This window comes from Cydia pomonella, chromosome 10 (assembly GCF_033807575.1).
Source record: "Cydia pomonella isolate Wapato2018A chromosome 10, ilCydPomo1, whole genome shotgun sequence".
Taxonomy (NCBI): Eukaryota; Metazoa; Arthropoda; class Insecta; order Lepidoptera; family Tortricidae; genus Cydia; species Cydia pomonella.
Genome location: NC_084712.1, coordinates 6,538,518 through 6,564,048, shown reverse-complemented (window position 1 = coordinate 6,564,048; position 25,531 = coordinate 6,538,518). Strand labels below are relative to the sequence as shown.

The 25,531-nt window shown below is 35.9% G+C and overlaps 1 long non-coding RNA gene across 1 annotated transcript in view; it reads left to right on the top strand.

Moving 5' to 3' along the window:
* Positions 1 to 10,582, top strand: part of LOC133521929 (uncharacterized) — a 108,762-nt gene extending 98,180 nt beyond the window's left edge. Inside the window, exon 3 of the long non-coding RNA XR_009799959.1 lies at positions 9,710 to 10,582. This is a non-coding gene — a long non-coding RNA (uncharacterized LOC133521929). The remainder of the gene's footprint in view (positions 1 to 9,709) is intronic.
* Positions 10,583 to 25,531: the final 14,949 nt, after the last annotated feature.

Sequence of the window (25,531 nt, the reverse complement as noted above, 5' to 3'; positions counted from 1 at the left end):
ATTTTCTATGGATGAATAATAAATAAATATTATAGGACAGTATTATACAAATTGACTAAGTCCCATAGTAAGCTCATTAAGACCTTTATTGTGGGTACTTAGACAACGATATACCTAAATAATTTATAAACATTTATAAATACTTAAATACATAGGAAACACCCATAACTTAAGAACAAATATTCGTGCTCCTCACACAAATAAATGCCCTTTCCAAGATATGAACCCGGAACCATCGGCACACAAAGTTCTTATAAGTACGTACCTCAGAATAAATTTAAAAGTAGTAAATAAAACTGCCTTGCGTGAGACTTGAACTTACAGCCTATGGAGCGCTGGAGTATCGATCCAGAGGCCGCGAGTTCACGTCTCACCCAGGACAGTAATTTTGTCCACTTTTAAATTTATTCTTAGTTTAACAGCATCGTTCGCAGATTTTACTGCTTGTTAAAAAATAATTTAATACGTACCTCTTAAATGATCCTTATAAACTAGCTTTTAGTCAGCATCATTTACGAGGGTTAACGTTATTTTAATTTCTCCCCCGGGAATCGCCAAAAGGTTGTAACACGTGGCCCGAAGGTTAGGCCAGATGAATAAAGAAATGAAGATAAATTAGCCTTCTGGCTTTGACGCACGGTGAAATCAGACGCGATCATTTTGCGATTTTCTTTCTCTGAACAATGAGCTAAACGGGTAGCTTGGATTGAATATACAACGTGTAATTATTTTCATTATTCTTGGTTGTATTTGTTTTTATATTAATACTTATTTATTTATTTTAACTTTATTGCACAAAATATATACAATAATGTACAAATGGCAGACTTAATGCCAAATGGCATACTCTACCAGTCAACCATAGGGGCAAACAGAGAAACAAACAATTGGTGCAGAGAGAAAAATATGCAAACTTTACTTATTTAGTTTAATAGTTAAGTTTTTGACAGGTATCTTTATAAACCGAGTAAGTAGGTACCTATAATGTATAAGATTTGTACCGAGAGAGTACTGTTCCAGGCCTATAGGTACTTCAAACAAAATGAGTTGATAACAGATAACCGTGTTACAATTTCTTGTTTGTACATTTATTTACTCCTACAGCAATATCATAATTGGTTTAGTTTTATAACTTTTATAACAACATATAATAAAAACAATTATCCAAATCAGAGGGCCTACCGCAAATCACGTTCGACTTGTTGCCTCCCTGCCACACATAAGTACGTATTTACAAGTGCGACAGAGAGGTAACACGTCGAACGTGGTTTGCGGTAGGCCCTCAGTTCACACATGACGGAGTTCTGAGGTAATAAACATACAAATGGTCGAATCTTCCTCCTTTCTTGTCGGTTAATAATGTAATGAAAACATCTAAATTATTCACGAAACATCACTAACTCCAAACATATTAAATCAGCTGGCTCCCAGAAAAACACCCCTCCTCAGTCCTATCCTCACTAAAGCATTAAATATGCCGAACAAAAAGTACCAGAAAAAAATGCTAATATCCCTTCAGGGCGTATTGCAGTATCCATCAAAAAACATTTTTATGGAGCTAAAGTCCGCTACAAATTCGTACCCGAAAACTGTAGGAAATGAGATATGCATAAAAGATCACCGAGAATAAACAGGCGAACATATGGAGCCCGGGTAACCGTAGCTGGGTTTATTGGACTGGGAATCCTTATCCCTTTTTACGCTATCTTGTAAATCTAGGGGATTAAATCGGGGAAATATTACGGTAATAACACGCACCAACATTCGAGTTTCAGTTCGTCATTAATATTGTTTTTATGGCGTCTTTATTGCTGTCAGTTTTAAGTGGGCTTGAATAATTTAGCTCTCTGTGTTGGGGTTGTTTATTTATTTGTTTCTATAAAAATGTTAAACGGATGAGCCTATTTGAATGTCGTCGTTTTTCGTATAACGTCGATTTGAGGTAATTTTAGGCTTGGAAAAATTCACTGCATCGAGCGGGACTTGAACTTGCAGCTGTGTGATCTTCTTCTCTCGTGTCGAGGTCCCCGGAAACAGTGGATGCCCAGAAAGCAGCGGTGCTGACTTATCGGACCTTGGCGTCTCTCAGATCAGATTCAGAGCACGAGTGCGAGCTCGCGGGGTTATCCAGCAGGTGTGCCATGGTTACCGGTGCTGTGTCGCAAGCATATTGGATAGTGGTCATAGCTGTTTACCTGCGGTCTACCAACTGATCTTCCAAAGCTTGCCCGATTATGGCAAATATTTCCAGCATAACATTGATTGTTGTAAAGGCCTTGAGAAACTCATAGTGATCATTTATTTAAGAGCTAAGCTGATGCCGATGCTGCAATTTTCAAGTACCTACCTATCTCTGTCATGTGCCTACATTTATTTAACAATTGTGATTGTATCACCTCCGTTTTGCTAAGTTCATATTCAAGCCTAATCATTGTTCAAATATCAAGTAAGCCACAGAAGTAGCTCGAAACCCAGAAAAAGATTTAAAATAAAATTTTAAACGGGAATCAATTACGCTTAATACCACTGTAGTCTAGTATTAACTTATTCCAAAGCTCCATTTAAACGCGGTTTCCTTATCCGCAAGTCAAATTCCAAGCAATATTTGCGTGACAATTTAAACGGAATCCTGGCGTGTGCTCACCCGAGCGTCTATCGATGTACAAACTTTGGTTAAAGCTAAACAACATTTAACGATGACGGAGCGAAGTTGATACTTGTAGCGTCTGGAGAAAGTACCAGCGATTACTTTATAACACGATTTGGAAGTTGGATTAATTACCAATGTAGAACGAGTTTGGAGTTCTAGATTTAACTTCTCTAATAGGCGTATATACGGAATACGCCAATCTAATAAATTCAGTTATTTAGAAAGGTGTACCTTCAGGTTAATGAAGCGAAACGCCTGTATGAGAAACGTAGTATAAGAAAATCGGTGATCTCGCCTTATATTTCGATGATGATTGTAATACACCAGGGTGCATAGATAAGATGCCAAACGCGGCCACCACTGGTTGCACGATGTCCATTTCGGAATCCTCCATGGCTGCAGTCGGCTGCAGCCATGGAGGTCATGTTAAACCTTCCACCGCTGCACCTACGCATACAGCAAGAGGCCAGTCTCTAAGCGGTAAGGTTGTGAACCCTTAAGATATGGTCTAACATCGTAGGAGCTCTTCACACAACATGCCTGGAAAAGGTGTATGACGAATTTCCAGGTCAGTCACGGATCGGATTCACAAACAAGCTATTTTCGACAAAAGATACAAAATACAGTTATATGAGGACAACAATCACGAAGGACTCAATCTCCGGGAGCTGAGAATATTGGCTGGACCAGACTAGATGCAGACAGGCCAAAGAAGCCATGCCTGGCATCAACGGAAAGCTCACAAGGGCACTCCTTCAACTAGGGAAGGTCCGACTGAGTATGGTAACCAGTGTCGTAACAGGTCATGGACTCTTTCAACATCTTTTTATAACAGGTGTCACAGACAATCCCCTATGCCGAGGATGCATGGAGACGGAAAAACAGCCTCTCACGTGGTGCTGGAATGCAGCGGAGTGACTCCAAACTGGGCTAAACATCTCGGATCACCGATAGACCTCCCCGAGGTCCTACTCAACATTAAGAGTTTTATAGGATTCCTCGAGGAGCTGGGCTGGCAGGACTAGCCCACCCCCACATGTCACGCAAAATAGGCGCCAGTCGTCGAGTGTCTGAAAATCGCCCGAATACAATACAATAAGATGCCAATCGTTAACGCTCTGTAGCAAACGAAACGCAACTGTCTCTGCCACACTAATATGGAAGAGTGATAGAGAGAGATAACTACGCTATACCACGGAACGTAAACGATTGGCATCTTGTCTGCGTAGACATGGCCTATTTGAGCGAAAAAACCTAATAAATATGGCTACCACAGTCCATTTTTCTCACTGAGCACTATTAAATCGGCATAAAATATTTAGGCACGTTACATACGAGTAAGTGTAATTACTTCGAAGACTCAGGGTGATTTTTAGTTAAGAAAAGTAATATATGTGTGTCTCTTTGTATTATCAAAAGGACTGACTACGTTTAAGAGTCCGCAGCAAGCTCGTCCGAATTTCACCTTCCCATACAAACGTAGTTTCCTCCTCATTTTAAAACTACGTGTTAGATTGTAATAAGATAAAGATAGAAATAAGTTCCGAGAGATGGTCGCCGACGTCAGCTGATGACATGGCACAACAAGAAGAAGAAGATTGTAATGAAACTTAGCACTTCTTTATATAGATTCAGCTTATAAAATAAACGAAATAGAGCAAAAACAAGTTTAATATGAAAAACTTTAATTCGCTGTATTTTTCAACTATGGTATCTGAAGCTACATAAACTAATTACAGGCATAAGATATACCTTATCCTATTGTAAGTACAAAGTTTCAGAGCTCTTTAGCTAGACGTTATAAAATGAGAGCGTAAATACGTTTGTATGACGAACTGAGCTTGCTGCGGACTCAAGCTTGTTCCATATCGTCATTAAAATTATTTTTAAGTCACTTCTGAAGCATAAGTATAATGTAATTTCGGCGTAAGAGTTCAAAGTTTGCTCTTAATTGCGACCGTAAAATCTTTGTTTGTGTCCAAAATCACCGAAGTTCCGTTCGTTACCGGCCTGCATTCTTCTCGGGCGGAGCTTCTTTTCAGCTTTACAGATCACTTACCGCACATTAGCGTTCCCGTACAATAGTGATATTGCAAATACAAAAGAATAGACTGACAGCAGTTTGAAAAACAAACTGTGATTCCGCCGTTTTCGTGATAATGTTAACAAGAAGGCGTAGAATCATGAAAATAAGTAATTTAATACACAACCGTTTATATTAATATTATCGTCAGTATCTTAGCTTGCCTTATCTCATTTACTTGGGATCGGCACCTGCCGCTAATATTAATATACAGACGTTAAAATCAAATAAGTTTTTCTCATTCTTAATGTACTTTATTCTAAATAATATTTAGAAACAATGTTCACAATTTATTGTAAATTGTGAACATTTTTGTATGATGAACAGGAGCTGATACAGTATAATAAATGTATAGATGAAGTTGAGCTATGGAGGAGTTTTCAAGTAAAAGAGAGCGTTACTAGGAAACAAATCAAACTATTTAATGAACATATTTTGTTACTTTAAGTAGGAACACTACTATAATTATGTAAATTATAAACTGAAATAGATGCCATATGTGTGAAGGTGGTTTGTCCCTAGCCCCGGGCACTGGAAACCTTGATCGCTTCTTGTTTCATATAATAATAACTTTAGTTATAAAGAGAGCTATTTTAGGGTTCCGTACCCAAAAGGTAAAAGCTGTATCTCATAAACCGTGATAGCTAGACAATTGAAATTTTCACAGATGACGTATTTCTGTTGCCGCTATAACAACAAATGCTAAAAAGTCCGGAACCCTCGGTGGGCAAGTCCGACTCGCGCTTGTCCGGTTTTTTATTTATTACGAGTCTTCATAAACGGTTCAAAATGGGGAGTCTATGGGAGTTATTCTATGTCTTCCCCAAAGTGCTCCATTTTATTCCACCTGGACGTTTTGTTTCGGCGTTCGGCTTTCGAGAAGTTCTTACTACTGTTTTAATGATCGCGCAAAACTGCCGGCTTGGATTTTTTCAAGTGAGCAACAGTTGGCTGGGTTTGTTATAAAAGTAACCGTGATTTTATGTTCGGCCGGGTTTTGTGAGTATTTAATTAACTTTGCTAGTAAAACTAACTAAGAAGACGAACAAATCTGGCAAACGAGTGTGTTTCCATTATTTCATTACACGTTTAATAGACATAGGCATAGAGAAATAAGTTAGCATAGAGTACTCACTCCATACATCAGTTTTCTTATCAAAACGCTTATTATTTTCGTAATCGACATCTAGCGACAAGTAGCGGATTTATTAGTACCGCTACTTGACACTAGATGTCGCGAGTGATGAAATTGTTCAACAATATACAACTAATATTACAAGCAGACGGAGTTTAAAACAGAGTTCCGGTTAATCCCGTTATAATATTAACTGACTATTTGGACTTTTCGTTCGTCGCGGCATCTATTGTCTAGTAGCAGCACTGATAATCCGCTACTTGACGCTAGATGACGACTACGAAAATAATAAGCATTTCGGTAAAAAAACTGATGTATGAAGTGAGCACTCTAAATTTACCTATTTCTCTATGATATAGAATACGTTATTGAAGGCCGGGTTATTTTATGATGAAATAGACATGGTTTCAGTCCGTGCGTTATTTTAGGACTAAATAAATAGGCACCTTTTATCATTTTGAGAATAAAAGCAATGTCTTAAAATATGTAGACATCGATACACTGACACACTGATACGGATATATATTAGTAGGTAATAGGTATACATGTTTTATTTTCATTCGTATGTGTATAAATAAATGCATTTACCTACAAAGATTTACACGGACTTTGAATTAAAATACATCCCGACGTTTCAATCCAACCATCCTTTTTACGGATATACGTATTATATAAATAAACACACGTGACACGTGATATATATAAATAAATATGAATATTAAAAAACCGGCCAAGTGCGAGTCGGACTCGTGCACCTAGGGTTCCGTACAAACCTGTAGGTATATTTTATTATATGATGTACCAACAAATTACGGTTTTCACAATTTTTCCTTCATTTGTGCTATAAGACGTTGCTTCGTACCAAATTTCAAGATTCTGAGTTCACGGGAAGTACCCTGTAGGTTTTGATTCCCTTGCGAGTGTCGAAAATTTTTGGCATAAACGGCTGTATCTTTTGATTGCGTTCGCTTAGAAGTAACAGCTCCAAGGGACAGACCTGAGTATTTGATATTAATTCCAGCTTGATACCTCCACGCGTTCCTGAGAAAAAGGGTCTTGATAGACAGACAGACGTACGGACGGACAACAAAGTGATCCTATAAGGGTTCCGTTTTTTCCTTTCAAGGTACGGAACCCTAAAAATATATATATCATACGATATTATTACACAAATTGACTAAGTCCCACAGTAACCTTGTGTTTTGGGTACTTAAGGATAAAAATTATATATATAAATATTTATAAATACTTAAATACATATAATTTGTGCACTGTGCGGTTAAGAGGAACTTCCTCGCGCGCACACTTGTGGAATGAACTACCTGCCGAGGTTTTCCCAAGGATCCACAGTATGAGGTTCTTCAAAAAAGAAGTGTACAGATTTTTAAAGGGTCGGCAACGCGCATGTAACACCTCTGGAGTTGCAGGCGTCCATAGGCTACGGTGACTGCTTACCATCAGGCGGGCCGTATGCTTGTTTGCCACCGTCGTGGTATAAAAAAACTTGTTTAAATAGTTTTATTTTACAAATTACTTTCGTGATAATCGAAGACGTTTTCATTTTATAAATCGGTGGCAATATGACTGAAATAATAATTTACTTAAGTACACAGTAAGTTTATTACACTTACATATTTATTACAAACGAAATAATATGTAAAAAGCATAATTATTACAAAAATAACAATACATTAGCAAAATACCGTCACCAAAATCATAAAGACGTAGACCAGGACGTGCCTTTGTCTGAAGCAGCGAATCACATCAGAGTTTCACAACAAAAACAATTAATCGGTATCTTCGTATTAGTTCGCTAGCCGAGTCAAAGTTGGATAATTCCCTTTTGTGGACATTTGGGATTAGAGATATACGAGTAATCGTGAAACAATGGTTGTTCTAATTTGCTACGAGTATTTGAACGCGTGTTGAGTGCTTTTTATGTTCGACTATACTAGATGTTGAAGTATAGGTTATACTGAACATTTTTATATAAAATTCAGGAGGAAAATATTCCATAGAGAATATTACTTTATAATTCGCCGTATTTTCATAAATATGTACTATATCACGCTCTTACATTAACCAACTTTAATTGAGACTAAGTAAGGCTATACTAAGACTTTAAGTCACATACGTGATGTACCAACATATATTTAATCACAACAATAAAAAAAAACAAGAGAGAAAAAGTAATTGTGGGTAATTCTCAGAAATGACTAAAATAACGTTAGCACCTGTGACCGATAGGAACCCATAACGGACACATTTATTTTTATCCAAGAAAATAAGTATGGGACGCCGATTTCTTGATAGGTATGGCAAAACTTTGTAACTACTGCATGAACACAATTACTTATTTCTCTCTTTTTTTTACTTGTTTAATTATAGGTTGGTGCAGTCAGTTGCAGAGAAAAGTGACCCCTGCTGCATAGAAGTTTTGTAAGCAAAGGTCCTAAGCGAATAATATTGCTGACTGTACATTACATATGTCGCTTAGAGTCTTAGTCTAGCCTTGCTTATAGTTTCAGTTGGTTAGAGTAAGCGTGTGTATTTATGATAAGGGATTTTGTGTGAAAATGTGATCTGTTTCACAATGCGGCGAATTATAAACTAATATACTCTATGGAACCTGTGTGGGACTCCTCTACCCTGACGTGAAGAACTAAAGTGAGGATTTTCAATTCCAATGTAAAGGCCGTGTTACTGTACGTATGCGAAACCTGGTTTGTTGTTTGTGAACAAACGCTTCTGCGCATCTTTTCGCCTAACTGGATCACAAACGGTCACTTATGGAGAATAACCGGACAAGTACCCGTACATAAGGAGATCCAAACGCGCAAATGGCATTGGATTAGGCATATCCTCAGAAAGCCTGACACCCACCTATTCAAGGTGGCCCAGACCTGGAAGATGCCCGGAAAACGGAAACATGGTCGCCCTAAATCTACTTGGCGCTGCGCTGTTCCGTAGAGCAAGAAATGGAGCAGTGGAAGAAAATGGTTCGAGCCCATTCGTTCGGTTCTGCTGTTACTCCAGCAGAGGTAACAGGATGAAAAGAAGAAGAAGATGCTCTATGGAATATATTCTGTATTTTGTATAAAGAATGTTCAGTATAACCTACACTTTAATCTCTAGTATGATTGAATATAAAAAGCACTCAACACACGCTAGGATTTGTACCAAGGAACACCAACATAGTAGGCACCATCATTTTGACTACCCAGGCTAGAGTGGTCGTAAAGTTCAAACTGCATATTGGAGCTTTGGCACGCTTTATGGCGCTATTCAGTATTACGTATTGCCGATATTAATATTTCATTAATTTCAGAACAGCAGTATAACTTAATGGTTAACGGTATCGTTTAATTAGTTTAATTACAGCCACTATTGTATTCTGAAAGTGTTGTTGGCAAAGCATTGGCGTATAATTACGTATTAGGCTATGGTTAATAGCTTTTATAATATTTTTTTCATTGCAATTTTAACAGCGCATGGTGTACACTGTAAAATAGACTATTTGGGAACGTCGTCGTAATTTTTAAGTGCAATAAACCGATTGTTCATATGTTCGTGTTATTTATCACAATTGGCTTCTGATTTTACCAGTATATTCTTATGTTTTATGTTAATATACGGGTAAGTTTGTAACGTGTGTTCCACCGTGGCGTCAAATTGACTGAGGCTGAATAAGGTGTCATTTTTATAACACGGGTGACAAAGTCTAAGTTTTAATCGACTTTGAAATATAATAAAAGATTTTTACGCAAAAACCTTACACATGTTAAGTTTTTCTTGTTTAAGTTTAAGATATATTGTTTAGATTTGTTCTCTCTTGTTGCAGATAACAAACATTAAACTTGTGACATTCCGTCATGGCCCCACCTGCTCAGCTCGCCCCCGAACGACAGCACTCCCTCCGGCTACAGACTGATTCCTATCTATACAGTTGAGCTCTAAACATGGTTAAGTAGTGTAGCATAAGACTTACAATAGTACAATGAGCTTATAAGTTAAGTGGATGAACGAGATGCCTTACTACGGGTATCGGGAGGGGGAGTCGGACTCGGGAGGGGGCTCGGAGTCCGACGGGGGCGAGGACTCGGAGGGGGGGATGAGTACGGAGAGCTCGGCGGGGCAGGGGCTGCCTTATCCCGGGTTCACCCCCGTGGCACTGCGGTACCTGACGCAAGACTCGAGGCCGAGAAGCTGGTGTCTCAAGCTGATCACCAATCCATATCCTTTTCAATATCTATAATTAAAAGGCAAGTGGTTATTAAGTTATTATTAAGCAGGTTGATTATTGAATGTTGTCACAGATTTGCATCGTTTTAAACATCAGTATCGATAGATAGCCGAAGTCTACTTGCTTATTTTTTTGTGCAGATAACTTCAGAAACTTCGGTCGTAATATTGACATCAATAATGACATGCTTCTCATATTTGTCACGTTAATTAAACTCAGGGCTAGAAGGTACAGATTTCATCTAACTATACCAAATTTTTAGTATAGGTACCTCTTGAATCTGGATGGTAACACTAAAAAGTACGACAGAAATAATTTTATTGTCCATGCTTACATTTTAGGCAAAATTAATTATATTACCAAGAACTAGACCTCATCATTATGTTGGCTTGTATATATTCTGAGTTAGCAATGACGCGAATAATACTTGATGAAATTGAATGAAATATTTATGACAGATCACGACAAACTAGTCATACAGTGTTTACGCAGCATGTCGTAATCATTCACAAATTCATAATACACATTCAAAAATCATAATAAACATATTCTGAAAATGATTGGACAGTTTTGCCGCTGGTGATATAGACGAGTTTATAAACAAAACTACTTCTCTATTTATATACTAACCCCCTTATTCATAAACGTGTACTAAAGTTACGGTGCCACTAATAATCGTTTGTCCCTTACCGACGTATCGGTATGATGGAAAGGGACAAACGATTATTAGCAGCATCGTAACTTTAGTACAAGTTTATGAATAAGGGGGTTACAGATTATAATTTTTAAATTTGTCGAAAACTTGATTTATTTTCATTCATTCATTCATTTAATCCATTGTTTTATCATGTTCATCAGTACATAATGATCTTATTTTTTAGACTTAGTAGGTACATGATACCCTGTTAGGGCATACAATATGGGACATGTTACTTAATCCTAAATAAAAATTACAATAATAAAATTATCATGCAACACTAGGTTTAAACTAAATTTAAACATGAGAGCAATTTAGTAGGTTAGTTTATAATTATTACAAGTCGTGCATATCAACATAATTACGTATATGCCAATATTTTACATGAGAGAAAATATGTAGATAAATTCAATTCATTCTAACTCAGGAAATACAAAATTAAACTCTACGTTATATATCTTATCTCTGAATTATGAAAACAATGTTTCCTAGAACTAACGGCCCAATTCGAACTTTAAGATACGTCAAATAGGCCTAGATACAATATGGATCGGATATATCAGTATCAAAATTGACATGTTTTCAAACAAAAATATCACTTTTGACACTAACACATCCGATCCATATCGTAGCTAGGACGTTATTGACTATCAACTTTGTTACATAAATTATTCTACTGATATATATCTTGACACTGAATACAAATAAACCTAGTCTGTGAATAGACATCTACTGTAACTACCCGTTTACCTAGTTCAATAATGTGTAAAGATTATTCTTTACTAAAAGAAAGAAGAAGAAGTATTCTTTACTAAAGTAGCTTTAGCCGAATCTGCGTGTGCCGCACATTGGCCGGTATTACTTATTTATCCCACCGAGGCGCGAAGAGCGACATTTCTTCAGCCTCGTTCTCCATGCGATTGCTTTGAGGTCAGACCCTGAGCTATCGCTTTGCAGCTGCGGTACATTATTAACAAGGGCCTGAATAATGAGCCGAAGCAGACGTATTCGGGAAGCTGAACGGAACTGCAATATGACTTTGTAATTTATTAATAAAGATATATCTCTTTTGAGAAGTTTCTCCTGAAAAATACGATAATCACAGTTTTAAATAATCCACGGTTATCTTCACTAGACTTAAATCGACCGGGATATGGACCGTGATTACCTTTTGTAGTGTCCATGATTTCATTTTGTGTTGTTTTATAGTTCCCGATATTTCGAGAGCTTCGAAAATCGAGAGCTCTAAAACAATACATAAGATAATCACGATCCATATCCCGGTCGATTTAAGTCTAGTGGAACACGAAAATCAACTAAATTGACACACGTTACTTAGGTTTTTACTAAAAACTTCCTTTAATTTACTCTATCATTTCAGCGAAAAAATTAATAAACATAACGCTGATTTGACGTTCATCCAAAATTTAAACTGTATTTTTTACTTTAGATTCCTCATCTATTATAAATTCCTCAGAAACGCATGTATTTATTACGCATGCATTCACATGTAATTTTTCAAAGGAATATTTTATTGTATAGTTGTAACCTCGTCCAATAATAACGCCTTGTCCATCAGAATCAGCTTACTGGCGTAACTCAAGCCTACCCGTTTCACATGTAAATTCGTCCGTACGAATGTCAGCCCGCTCCGTTTATTTGTTCCACTATTTTTTTATGCTTTGTGCTCACAAAGCTCTCAAGAGAACGCAAATCGGTTTGAAACATTGACAATATGCGTAGGTACTGCATACTACTAAAGATGCACAATTTTTGTTGATTTTCTTCTTCGTTTTACTTACTCAGTCAGTACAACTATTGGCTTAGTATCGGTCTCAAGCCGCAAAATAAGTTTGAAAATATAGGAATAAAACAATTTTTACTGATTAGGTATATCATATATCACTGAACTTAAATAAAATACATCTCGACGTTTCGAACCCTCCACAGCGTTTATGTCTAACGGATTCGGAACGTCGCACTGTGGGCGGAAACTCAGCTCTCATTGATATAGAAACCAAAGTTGTTATTTCCATATATTTTTTTATTATATATAATTATCTTGCTATTATTTAAATTTATTTATGGCGATCACAATATAGATTCTTATAAATTGACATTAATGTCATTTGTACTATGATAATATATTGTGAAATAAATAAATCTAATCTACTCTTATCATAGTTCTGTGCAAAAAGGCATGACAAACCGTATATTGATTGTACTGTGTGAATTTACTGTGACAAACAAATGGGGTTTTCGATTTAAACTTTAAATTACAGTTTTGCTATCATGTTTGTTCTCAACTTTTTGTATAATCGATTCAGTGATACTTGTTTAATTTAAACTTATCACGAGTCTAGGCGTGCCATGACAAGTATTTAATACGACAGACTATGATACTAAGATTTTGATTAAGTTGTCATTTATTATGCCCTTAAGATGTATAATTTAACATAAATGTAAGTACTGTAATCATAAAATAATAATTAAGCTTAGATTGCTCACTCCAAACTTGGCTATTAAATAATATTTTGTACCTGAGGTATGGTAAAACTTAATATAAATTTTAATATCTATTAAACTCATTAAACTTGAAACTCATTAAGTATTATTTGACGACCGGTCTGGCCTAGTGGGTAGTGACCTTGCCTATGAAGCTGATGGTCCTGGGTTCGAATCCCGGTAAGGGCATTTATTTGTGTGATGAGCGCAGATATTTGTGCCTGAGTCATGGATGGTTTCTATTTATTTAAGTATTTGTATATTATATATATAGTTGCCTGAGTACCCATAACACAAGCCTTCTTGAGCTTACCGTCTAAGAATGTCCCTATAATATTTATTTATTTATTTATAAATAAAATTGTTTGCAAGACCCGCTTACAACTTTTCTCCAGCATGCTTTAATATACATACTCGTACAGCTTTCGAAAATACCCTTATTTTTGGGCTAAACAGTTAGGTACAACACTTACAATGTAGTGTACGCTGCTGGTGGCATTACGCATTCTTCTTTTTAAACTGTAACTTTTCTTTATATGATTTCTTAACCATAGTGACGTAAACAAGCTAACCTCAAACGAAACAAAAGGCTAAAACTACGTCTGATTTACAAAGCTTAGCATACGTAACAAGATATATGACCGCTAACTACGTATCATATAAATTATTAAAAGAATCTGGTTAGTCTCATCCGACGAGCATGTGGGTAATAAAGGGAGATTATTGTGTACACTCGCCGACGGCGCAAGGTAAAGGATACCGCGGCTTGGTGAATCCTGTGTCTTTACGAAATGGTTTACAAATAGGGATGATAACACATGTTGAATTTTATAACAAAAATTTTGTAAAATAGACATAGAATTAGCAGTTTATCGCAATATATTGAACTCTAAATAAAGATATAGAAATGATAAGAAATACAAGGCCTCAAAGTTAAAACAATAAGTTTTTTTTTTAGCTTCCAACAAGGAAATAAACAATGGTATCATTCGATTACTTACATATCATTAAAAACAAATTGTATAGCAACTATAAACGCAATATTTTCCCGTTAAATTCTCAATTTTTCCATGCTTCAAAACGAGTTCTCAGTGATCGTTACGTCACGATCACCTGCCGTTTTGTTAGGGAGGTTTTGTGAGTAGAGTAGGATTGCCAAACCACATGTTTTTTCTTTTCATCATCTTTTTTTTTTAATTTATTTATCATAAAGGTACATAACATTGACACTACTTTATTCCTCGCCAAACTGCGGTCGCAGTTTGTTGGCGAGATAGCGCTCATTTATACATTTTAATATCTATGCTATGCACTTAATACTAAGCTTAGGTACTATGTGTAAAGCGAACACGCAAGGTTTTATGAATATAAAAACAAACGAATACCAAATAGTCACTGGTACTTTAACAACTAATTCAGGTTAATTTAAAAGCAATATTATTAGGGTAAATTTTCCGGTAACGTTTTTTTTTAACCTTTTCTTAAATTAATTTATACTGCATTTATTTTCTTCCCTTAGCAGGCTTATTTCATTATACAATTTGGGTATCAAAAATATATTAGTTAGTTCTTCCGCTCATTATCCCGGCATTTTGCCACGGCTCATGGGAGCTTGGGTTCCGTTTAGCAACTAACCTGAAGAATTGGTATAGGCATTCGTTTTTACAAAAGCGACTGCCATCTTACCTTCCAACCAAGAGGGTAAACTAGGCTTTATTGGGATTAGTCCGGTTTCCTCACGTTGTTTTCCTTCACCGCGACTGGTAAATATCAAATGATATTTCTTACATAAGTTCCGAAAAAATTATTGGTTTTGAACTCGTGACCTCCGAATTGCAAGTTTTATTTCATTTCATTAAAGAAATTTATTTCAGTTTATAGTTTTCAAGTGATTAAAACTGTGTAAAACAGTTTTATTACAAACCATTAAAAACATATTTGGGATGAAATCCGAATTTAATTTCACTGCGTCCCAACTGAAACTAAACCCGCATGGCGGCCACAGATAATGAACAGCAAAATAGCAGTTTGGCTTCAAAGCAATCACAAATTCGTTGGAAATTGTTTTGAGTTACATAATTCGATTTTACCTTGTTTGCGCTGAATGTATTGTTGCGCTTTTGCTCTCTTTGTTGGCAAACTAGCCGCGGTAAAGTGTTACGTAGGTATGGAGAAATTTGTCAAACTAGTTAGTACTGAATGTTTCTGAAATAATAATATTACATTACCTTTGTTTGTTGTATCTACTACGATAATACTGAAATAAAGACAAAAAGGAAGCATATATGAAGTTACCGTTGCTAAATTAATAGTTATTTGTTTTACAAGGGGGCAAACTTGTTGTTTAACCGCTCGTGCTAATATTGATATCCGAACAAGCGAAAGATTCCGAAATTGAACCACCAACCATTCGTTTTTGGATATCTAATAGGACCTTTACCGGTTAGTGTGGTGAAAATATATATATATATTTTAGGTCGCCGTAAGAATATTGTGGCAAAAAGTGAAGATTTTGTCACAATGACAAAAAATATACTTATTTTATTTTATTTTATTTTATTGGAGAAACAACAGAAGCAAGTACAATAATAGTATAAGTGATAAGTTAAACATTGCAATAGACGTGCACCTACCGCCTAAAAACGCTCTCACTAAGATAATAATAATTATATACAGTGGATTACAACAATTTTACGATTATATACTTACATTTTACTGTAGACAGAATAAAATCCCAACTAATCCCAAAATAGATTTAATTCGACCTCAGAAAACTTATAATGTTACGATTTAGCAATATTAGAAGTTAATAAAATCTATCTACACATTAAATCGATCGCGCTAATAATGCGAAAATGCTTGATCACGCATGTGTAATACATATTTAAACGTACGTCTTATTTTAACGCATCTGGTCCGTTCATAAAATTGTCCATAACAAATAAACAACGCGGCATTGGCCCATTTCCAAGAGAAAAACTGGAGTCATGTTTGAAACCGTATCAGTCAGAAACATTGAACTAGAGGTTAGTGATACCAGCTGGTTAAGAGTCAAGAATCCAACTCACTCAAATACTTACCGGTCACGAATATCACAAACCCACCCATCTAGCACGTTTCCACATCACACCGATACCTGCCCATGCGATGACACAGCACCACAAACTATCGACCATCTAGTCCCTAAAAATGGGGACGCGAGGAAGATCGAAAGACCAGCAGAAAGCGCAGTCTGAGAAGTATAAAGGGACTGTGGCTATGAGAAACTTCCATTAAAAAAAAACAAAAAGGATGACGCCGACCGTACCTGGATGTAAATTCCGGTTTGTTTGCGACGGACGTCGTATTTAATTTTGGTTCTGTCTTCTTCTCTTTCCTCATCACTACTCTTTCACACTCACGTTTATCAAGCTCTCATTTAATCACAATTTATTACGTAGTATTACTTTCGTAGAAGAAAACGTATGTTGATTTTATGTCGTATTATATTGTCGTATATTCAAACACTGTCCCAAATATTCATACTTCCGCTGCGACCACGAGTTTCTCTCTGAACTACGTGAAATTGACCCGAAACCCGTATGATTAATCTAAAATAATAGAAAAAGAAGTAACAAAAACATCATTTCGAATTTATTTTCAATAAAGTAATAAACACACTGAAGAAAATCCTTATTTTATTGAATTTGAGGGGAGTCTACGGCACCGGCGGGACGGATCAAATGTTTGAAAGGAACAGTTTGTATGGGAAAATAATAACGTTATTTTTAATATTTTCCTGGCAATTTTTCCATATTTTCTCAACGTTTATAACGTCCCTAGACTTTCACGAAGTTATGCGATCATATACATTTTGGCGATTCATTGTCATTATTTTACCGATTCTCGTGAAAGTATGCCAGCAGGTTGGATAGTTTACAAGAAGCACTATACACCATTTAACTGACCCAGCGAAAGCGAAGGTCCCCGTTTCATCGAATTTAAACTGTCTTGAGACATTCTAACATTAAACTAATTTTACGGTTTAAACTCACGTGTTTTTAGTCACCCGCGCGACATATTTCGGAGAGCCTAGGTCTCTTTCTTAAGCACTAACAGTGCGAGCAGCGTTCACGACAGCCGTGCGTGTACGGTACGGTACGTGAGTGTAAACCGTAAAATTATTTCTATCTCCGTTTCATCTTGGGTAAAAATTATTACGTACGTCCGGACGTTTTCGTCTACAGATGTAATTTTTTAACTGTTTCTCGTCAAAGTTTCTGAGCAGGTTGGATAGATATAGAATTTTCCTGTCGAATCAGTTTTTGATTTTTTTTTCATAGCGTAGCTCATCTCATGCTCTGAAAGTAGGTCGTTGTTCTATAAAGTGTGCAGAAAATGATACGTTTTTGCTCTAGAGATTTTACTTTCCAAATACTTTTTTTTACGATAACCAATAAAAATTAGCTTTTAAATGGTTTTGTTGTACAATTTCCATTTTAATATTTAACTCCCCATCCCATAAATAACGATACTTTTAGCTAAATTGTTCGTTGAAAGTGTTCAAGAAATACAATACTTACATATAGTGTAAGTACTTACCTAGTTGTCTTTTTAGGCACATGCATTTTAATTTCCTCGTATTCGTAACTCGGGTAAAATGCATCATTTCATCCCTTGGTTAATAATCTACTATTGCATGCCCATATTGTCAGCGAGATATGCCGATCTTATTAGTTTTATACACTGAAGTATTTATATTTATTCACAAACAATATGTTGAAAGTTTCAAAGACCGTGTGCTGAAAAGCTTACACAACACAAAGTCACTATCATCCCCATTTTACCCTAAGCAGACTTGCGCCCAAATTACAAGTGAGGCTTACCTCTAATGCGGCTTAAGGCACAATTAAATTATCATAGTATTTTGACTTGACGAAAAAGTCACACCACAAAATAAATAATCTTTTTTGTCGTATCCTCTTGACTGAGGGACGTGACGTCTGTGGACACTCTTCACCAGTAGTCTCCAAGCCACTCTATCTTGGGCCCGGTGTGTGCTAGCACAAAATACGTAAATAATAGTATGTTGAAAATAAAAATATCGTTCGGAATTTCTGTATTGAGACATATTTAATATTAATCAAATTAATTTTACGGTTTAACTCAAATAAGTATTTTTAGTTACTACATAAGACATATATCTCAAACAGCCTACAGTTTCAATGATTGGTTCACTTTGAGGGCGAAGCGTCCATATCTGAAACTTGATACTAGCCACCTTCCCTGTATGGTTTGGCCACTAAACACTAGCCAGGGCCGGATTTAGGGGAGGGCAACCGGGGCTACTGCCCCGGGCCTCCACAAAAGAGGGGCCCCCACAATAGAGAATTCGGAAAATTTACAATTTTATTTGGAAAAAATTTGGGGCCAGGGGGCCTCCACTCCTTTATTGCCCGAGGCCTCCAGACCTCTAAATCCGGCATTGACTGTAGCATATATTAACATTTAAGCCTCAAGTGTATAAATCAAAACATCAACTTTCTATTGAGTTAATATACTGCTCATGTTACTTACTTCGAGTCTAAGGTGTAATGCCCTTATTGTATTATCGTGTCCTGGGCACAGGACCGTGGAAAGTGTATTTAACTTTAAAGCGAAGAGACGAGGAAGTTAATATCACCCATTAGCATAATATCTTCCTTGTTTCTCAATCCGTATATAAATGGATGTTCTAATTACTCTAATAATCGTTTTATGAATGATTACTAAGTAGTTTTTTCTTATGTACCTACCATATTATTGGCCTGTTTTTTTTCAAGTAAATTAACTCTGAAAATCGAAAACGAGCACGAGTAATGCTTTAAGTGTAATTCTTAAGTAAAATCATAGCTTAACATGACTCAAAGTAAGTAGTTCAGACTTTTGTTAATATCATTAGGCTTCATATTATTGGAAATGGACATTATTTATGCTTTATCAAAAACTGGATATACCTAAGTTTTATTAAGGTTAATAAAACTTTATTATTACAGGTGTAAGCCCCAAACTAATGTCCCAAATTACTTTTTAATATACATAAAACTGGGTCTAACATAGTCCTAACACAATTATATATCGTGTCATTCAAGAAGACGCGTGCCTTGACTCGTATAGTCATGTTATTAAAGGTTAGATTTGACAAATCTACGCGTCATCGTGGATGACACGAACTATATAAACGTAAGTATCGTCGTCAATTGCCTTACATTCATTGTAGTACTAATGACAATACATATACCGAATTCGAGTAAGAAACTTAGAATCGTAGACGTGTATTACTAATGTATACAAAAATTGTATACTTTGCAATTACCTGTGACATCGCTCGCATAGAATTAGCAATATCACACTCATACAACATTTCAAATTTATGGGGATAATTTTCATGATGTTTTTATTTTACTTAGGTAATAGGCGTTATCCTTCGGTAATAAAGAATGTGTGTACAGTACCGAAGCTGTTTACCAGACCTTCAATCGTTTGTACCTATTTCATAAAACACTTTTGTGTAGTTAAAAAATGTAGTTATATAAACACTGATTTTTGTTCAGACCAAAACAAATTATTTCTCTATCGAAATATCGACTAATAGGGTGTCCGAATTTGATGTTCGAACTTCGAAAAAAGGCCACGTCAACATTTTATCCTTCCATTTTTGCTTGCCACGAAAGCTAAAATTAAAAAAGTTTTCTCTCACCGGTTTTTACGTGAAATGAATGCGTGTATAATGATCCGTACAATTGAAAAAAAGGTTCTTCATTAAAATGTGGATATAAAAAGGTAAAATGCTATAAATGAAAGTCCCTTGGGTCTTAAATGTATTGTTACCGAGAACTTTTCTTTGATATATTGCATTGTCTATTGTTAGATAAAACTCATTTTTACTACTCAATATAGATTTTCACTCACAAGTAATGTATTAAAATATGTAACTCTTTTATTATTTATGGGAATGTTTACCAATTAAAATGTTGAACATAAATTTCATTGTAGGGCAAGTCCTCTAGCGGCCCACCATATTACAATATTGGTACTTAAATTTTAGCCAATGGTATTAGAAAATATAATTCATTTTATTTTAAATCGCACAAAACAAAACAAAATAAACTCTGTTCCATTTTAAAATGATTCAAATTTCATTAGACGTAATTTGAACCCCAAGAGGATAAGTTATTTAACCAGTTAAATATTTGATTACTTCAGTCGCAGTACACAACAAGTTTAACAACTTAAATACTCAATTTTATTTAAATTATCATTCAAAGTATAGGGTTTAATTGATTGGTGATATGATATTTGGTCGATTGGTGAATGGAGGAATTATTAGTTCGGGAATTGTGTAACGAGATGAGTCCGGAGCTTTAGGGAGCCGCTCCCTATACTTACATAAAATAAATACTTACTATAGGCATGAAGCTGGTAATTGTCCGGAAGGAAGCTTGCGGCAGGCTCGTACATTTGGTTCAAGAACCGTTCACGCTAAAAAAGGGCTAGGCTGGGAGCTTTCAACAGAAGGAAAACAACGTTTGTCAGACTAAACTATTATGTGGTAATCGCGACATGGCGGACTCGAAACCGCGTATCGATATTACTTAACCTAAAAACGCGAATTTCAATTGGGGATCCCTCTTGGGCGTACGGACGCCACTAATAAGTCCACGATATCAGGCCTAATATAAAAATAGTCAACTCACGCGCGATCCTTCCAACGTACACGGCGTGTAACGTTGCCTATGGGCCGCGGCCCACGTGGCGCGCCGGCCTCCGCCGACCGACGCTCTTTGCGCTCGGTCCGCGATCACGAATGTCCTCCTGCAGACTTCACAGCTAGCGCCATGTCGTAAGGCTTCGCGGTGGCGCCCGCCTAGCACTTTTTTAGCGTGAACGGTCCTTGAACCAAAAGTACGCGCCTGCCGTAAGCTTCTTTCCGGAAAATTTCCAGCCTTATGCCTATAGTAAGTATTTTATGTAAGTATGGGGAGAGGCTCCCTAAAACTCCCGACTTATCACGTTACAGTTGATAAACAATATTATTATGTGTGTTAGCTACATAGTGGTTTGTCGTTGACTACTTGGATCGGTTGGGCTGGCGGTGCCATTAGCTCTGCCTCGGCTAGCGCTGGCTAAGCTGATGGACAGCAAAGAAGGTCTGGCTCACCAACGACGACGGCCGTACCAAAAACACCGCATGAATTTGATTTTATTTTATTAAATGAAAGAATTCGTTTACGCTTTAATCCGATATACTCTCCACATTCTACGATTTTCACAGATAGCTCAAGATAACTCACAAAAAAGTAGAACGTCGTCGGACTTCGGACCGTCAACATCTCCTGAGGATGCCTCGTAAAAACACGTGTCGAGCTTTGTAATTTCGGTGGTGGGTTGTTATATTTATTTGCGTATTTATTTTTGCAGTGGGAGGGTGGGAACATTAATTTCATGTAAAAATACGCAAGTAAGTACGAGTATAACGGGTTAGCACTGATTGACTAGCACGTTATCTTTTCGTGGATAAGCAAAGTAATATTTTTGGTTTAATTAATATGGATTTTCGCAAAGTAACGCCTGATTCTATTAACTGTGGTACGATTTAACTGGTGGTAAAATATAGCCCATTCTATCCTATTATGAATCAGACAGAATAAGCTGCCTGGGGTTATACTTAATACCTGTCTCGTTGGATTAAGTGACCCTTATAAAAACAACTACTGCTAAAATTCTCTCCGCTATCTCAAACAAAAATCGTCTGGCAAACATTATTCTATTAGTCTTGAATACGCTGTTACTAGAGTGAATGCATGTGCATTACTCTCGTTTAGACTCACGTTAAAAAGAGATGTCGAGATTAACAGAATAGCTTCTACTAGTATAAAATGTAGAAAGGTTTCGTTTGAAAGCAACAAGCAGAATGTAACACAAGTTGCAGTAATAACTTAAAGCAGAGCACTGGAATACGCGCAAAAACGCCCTCATGTAAACAGCGGAGTTCATTTTGTAATGGTTTTTTATACAAAGCAACGTCTGTTCCTAAACGTACAAAGCGTTCTTGCAGTGCCTTTGATACGCCATGAGAGAAAATCAACGGGAAAAGTGTTTATTGTTGACTCCCCGCGCGCTCGCTAACGCTATCATGTCCCTAAATAGAACGGGTTATTTGCACAATGTACATGAGAGGTCTACTGAAACGTTTCGTTTCACAGATCTTGCGGTTGCAGATTTTTTCTGGAGGTTGCGAGACATAATCCGCGGCAAAGCCTTCAAATGAGTGTGCTTTAGAAAGTATGTTACATGATGAGAATCGTGGAAAAAAGTTCAGTATTTGATGCTGAGTTTTGTGCTACATTTATCTGGGGGGGCATTACGTCAGCCTCGTAAGTTTCTGCAATGTGTGAATCCATTTCTACATAATGTATTACATTTTATACGTATCATGACGGCAGGTTGATTACTAAATTATGAATGCATTTAAACAATAAATGTATGATTACTGAGATCAAATCCCGAAGACAATTTGTCTAAGTTTAGTTATGGTTTAAATTTCATAAATTGGAAACACTGATATAGAATAATCTTCTCGTGAACGTATCTGCCATTATAACTCAAATTTAAATTTTCTCTAAGAATTAAAGTTTAACAGTTAGTGCATAACTTACAAGCGCAAACAAATAAAATTCTTGCCCGCGCTTGAGAATCAATGTCTTCAAACTTCTTTATATCGCTAACGAGTTTGACTGTTACGCAAATTTTGTAAAGTACCAAGTTCAGTACTTAGTACTAGCTGCTTGACAGTAACTTAATTGTATCTTGATGTACAGTTAAGGTATTAAATATCGACACGGACAAAGTGCCAAAAATATGCACACACTACTTTAATGCATGGGCCATAAGATCGTCTATACATATTTTTGGTACATATATCTTGACTGTACGTTGGTGCGAGTGCCAATCAATAGGTGTAAGTGAATTACAGGCAAATATCTGGCGCACAACCCAAGTGGTAATGGTTTATAGAAAAAGCTAAACGAAACGTAATTTTTAATAATGTCTGAAAATGATTACGTCACTTTACGTTTCATCTCATAATTATTTACTGTTCAATTGGAATTTTTTAATGTACTATTAACCTCTTGGCTAGGACTGCAGAGGCAATAGAGTAAAAACAAGGTTCCTGCGTGAAAAAAAAGGTTAAACATAATCCGTGTATAACGATTTAATATAAATAATAATAACATTTGAACTATATAACTTCTTTTAAGAATACCAACAACTATTAAGCAAGATATTATCTATTTGCCTTTGAGGAAAACTACTTAATATTAGAATCAAATATATAACTCGTGTTTTACTCAAATATTTTCATAAGTTATTGGTCGCGGCACTAATAGATTACCTTAGTGTTCTAAGAAATATACAGTTTTAAGTTATTAATCGTAGTTCTTGTTTAGGATAGAAATTTAGTTAAATAATGAATTTTAAAGTTTAATTGCACATTGCACGATCCAATGGCTATAGTTCGTGTCATCCACGATGACGCGCAGATTTGTCAAATTTAACCTTTAATAACATGACATTACGAGTCAATGCACGCGTCTTCGTGAATGACACGATCTATACCTATAAATAAATAGGTATATTTCATTGAGAAAAAAGTTATTTAACTAGGTAAACAATAGTCATACAACGCTGGAACGAATTTTTTTATATCAAATAAAAATGTACTGGAGAAATTTTACTCTTACTATATATGACATGCTAATAAAACTTCTCAATTTTCTATCGATTAATATTTCTAATATAAAATTTATATGAATTCAATCTATCGTCAACATTAGGATAAAATATGTACCTAGTTGCACATCTAAAGAATTAAGCTTTCTTTGAAAACTGACTTCGATCGTTCTTATAATAAAAAGTAGACCCGTTTAAAGTTACAAATTGAACCATTGAAAAGAGTAATGGTGTGACTTGCCGTTCCATTTTCAACATATTTAACGAGGAATGGCTCAAAACCGTCAGGGCATTTGTAAAGAATAAAATATTAAACCGGGCCCGGCGATGATTTGAAATCCAGCGAGTTTCTTTTGAAAGCGCACTGGCTGGAAATAAAGTAACGGATTTTGATTTTGTTCCCAAGGAAAATGCACTGTTACCGAAGATAAAGTATAAAGAATTTAAAGTTAGGTACGTATAAAACTTTATTTTAGAATATAATATATACCATTTTGTATCATAAATATTGTTGTATGTATTTGGATTAACTAAGATAATATTTATTTTGACTTCGAACTAAATGTCATTTCGTGCCACCTTCTCCTTTTTGTTTTTCTTAATTTAATTTTATATTTTGTGTTTGTGCTAACGAATAAATAATTTATATGTGTATTCCTTTTCAAGAGTGATGGAGTATGATTTGCGCTAACGTTAATTATTTTTCCCAGATTTATATTGTACTAAGTGGTGTATTGTGCAATTAGGGCGATACAACAACATTAACCCCCTTATTCATAAACGTGTACTAAAGTTACGATGCCGCTAATAATCGTTTGTCCCTTTCCATCATACCGATACGTCGGAAAGGGACAAACGATTATTAGCGGCATCGTAACTTTAGTACACGTTTATGAATAAGGGGGTAAATGTTTAAACGGGAATCGAATTATCCTTAATTAGGAGGACACGGTATTCCTATGGTTTGAGCAGAATTTTGAAACATGCGAATACGTACAGTCAGCATCAAAAGTAACGGATCAAATAATGCTTCATAAGTATTGTGTAACAACCTAACAAAAAGTGATGTCTTCAATATAGAACAACAAAGACTGTAAAAGATATACTTTTGAATGTGAATTTTAGAAATTTATATACACCGTGTTTTCTTTATTTCCGTTTATTTTCAGGGGTGCATCCCTGAGCTTAAATTAAGTAACATTCTCAAAGACACTGCTATTCTAATTAACTCCATTTCGGAGATAGTCAATATTAAATTTTTATCTTAAAAGGCCCTTACCAGCGTGTACACTTGCCTTAGGGCCTGTTTACATATTGATTAGTGTTTAGTATGAGTTAATACATTTTCTACAAAACGTAAATGCTATCTCGGACGATTGATGTTCGAAATGACATTGATATGTCACATTTTTCAATTGTTTGGTTGGAGTTAAATGTAATACCCGTGTTACAACAACACTATAAGC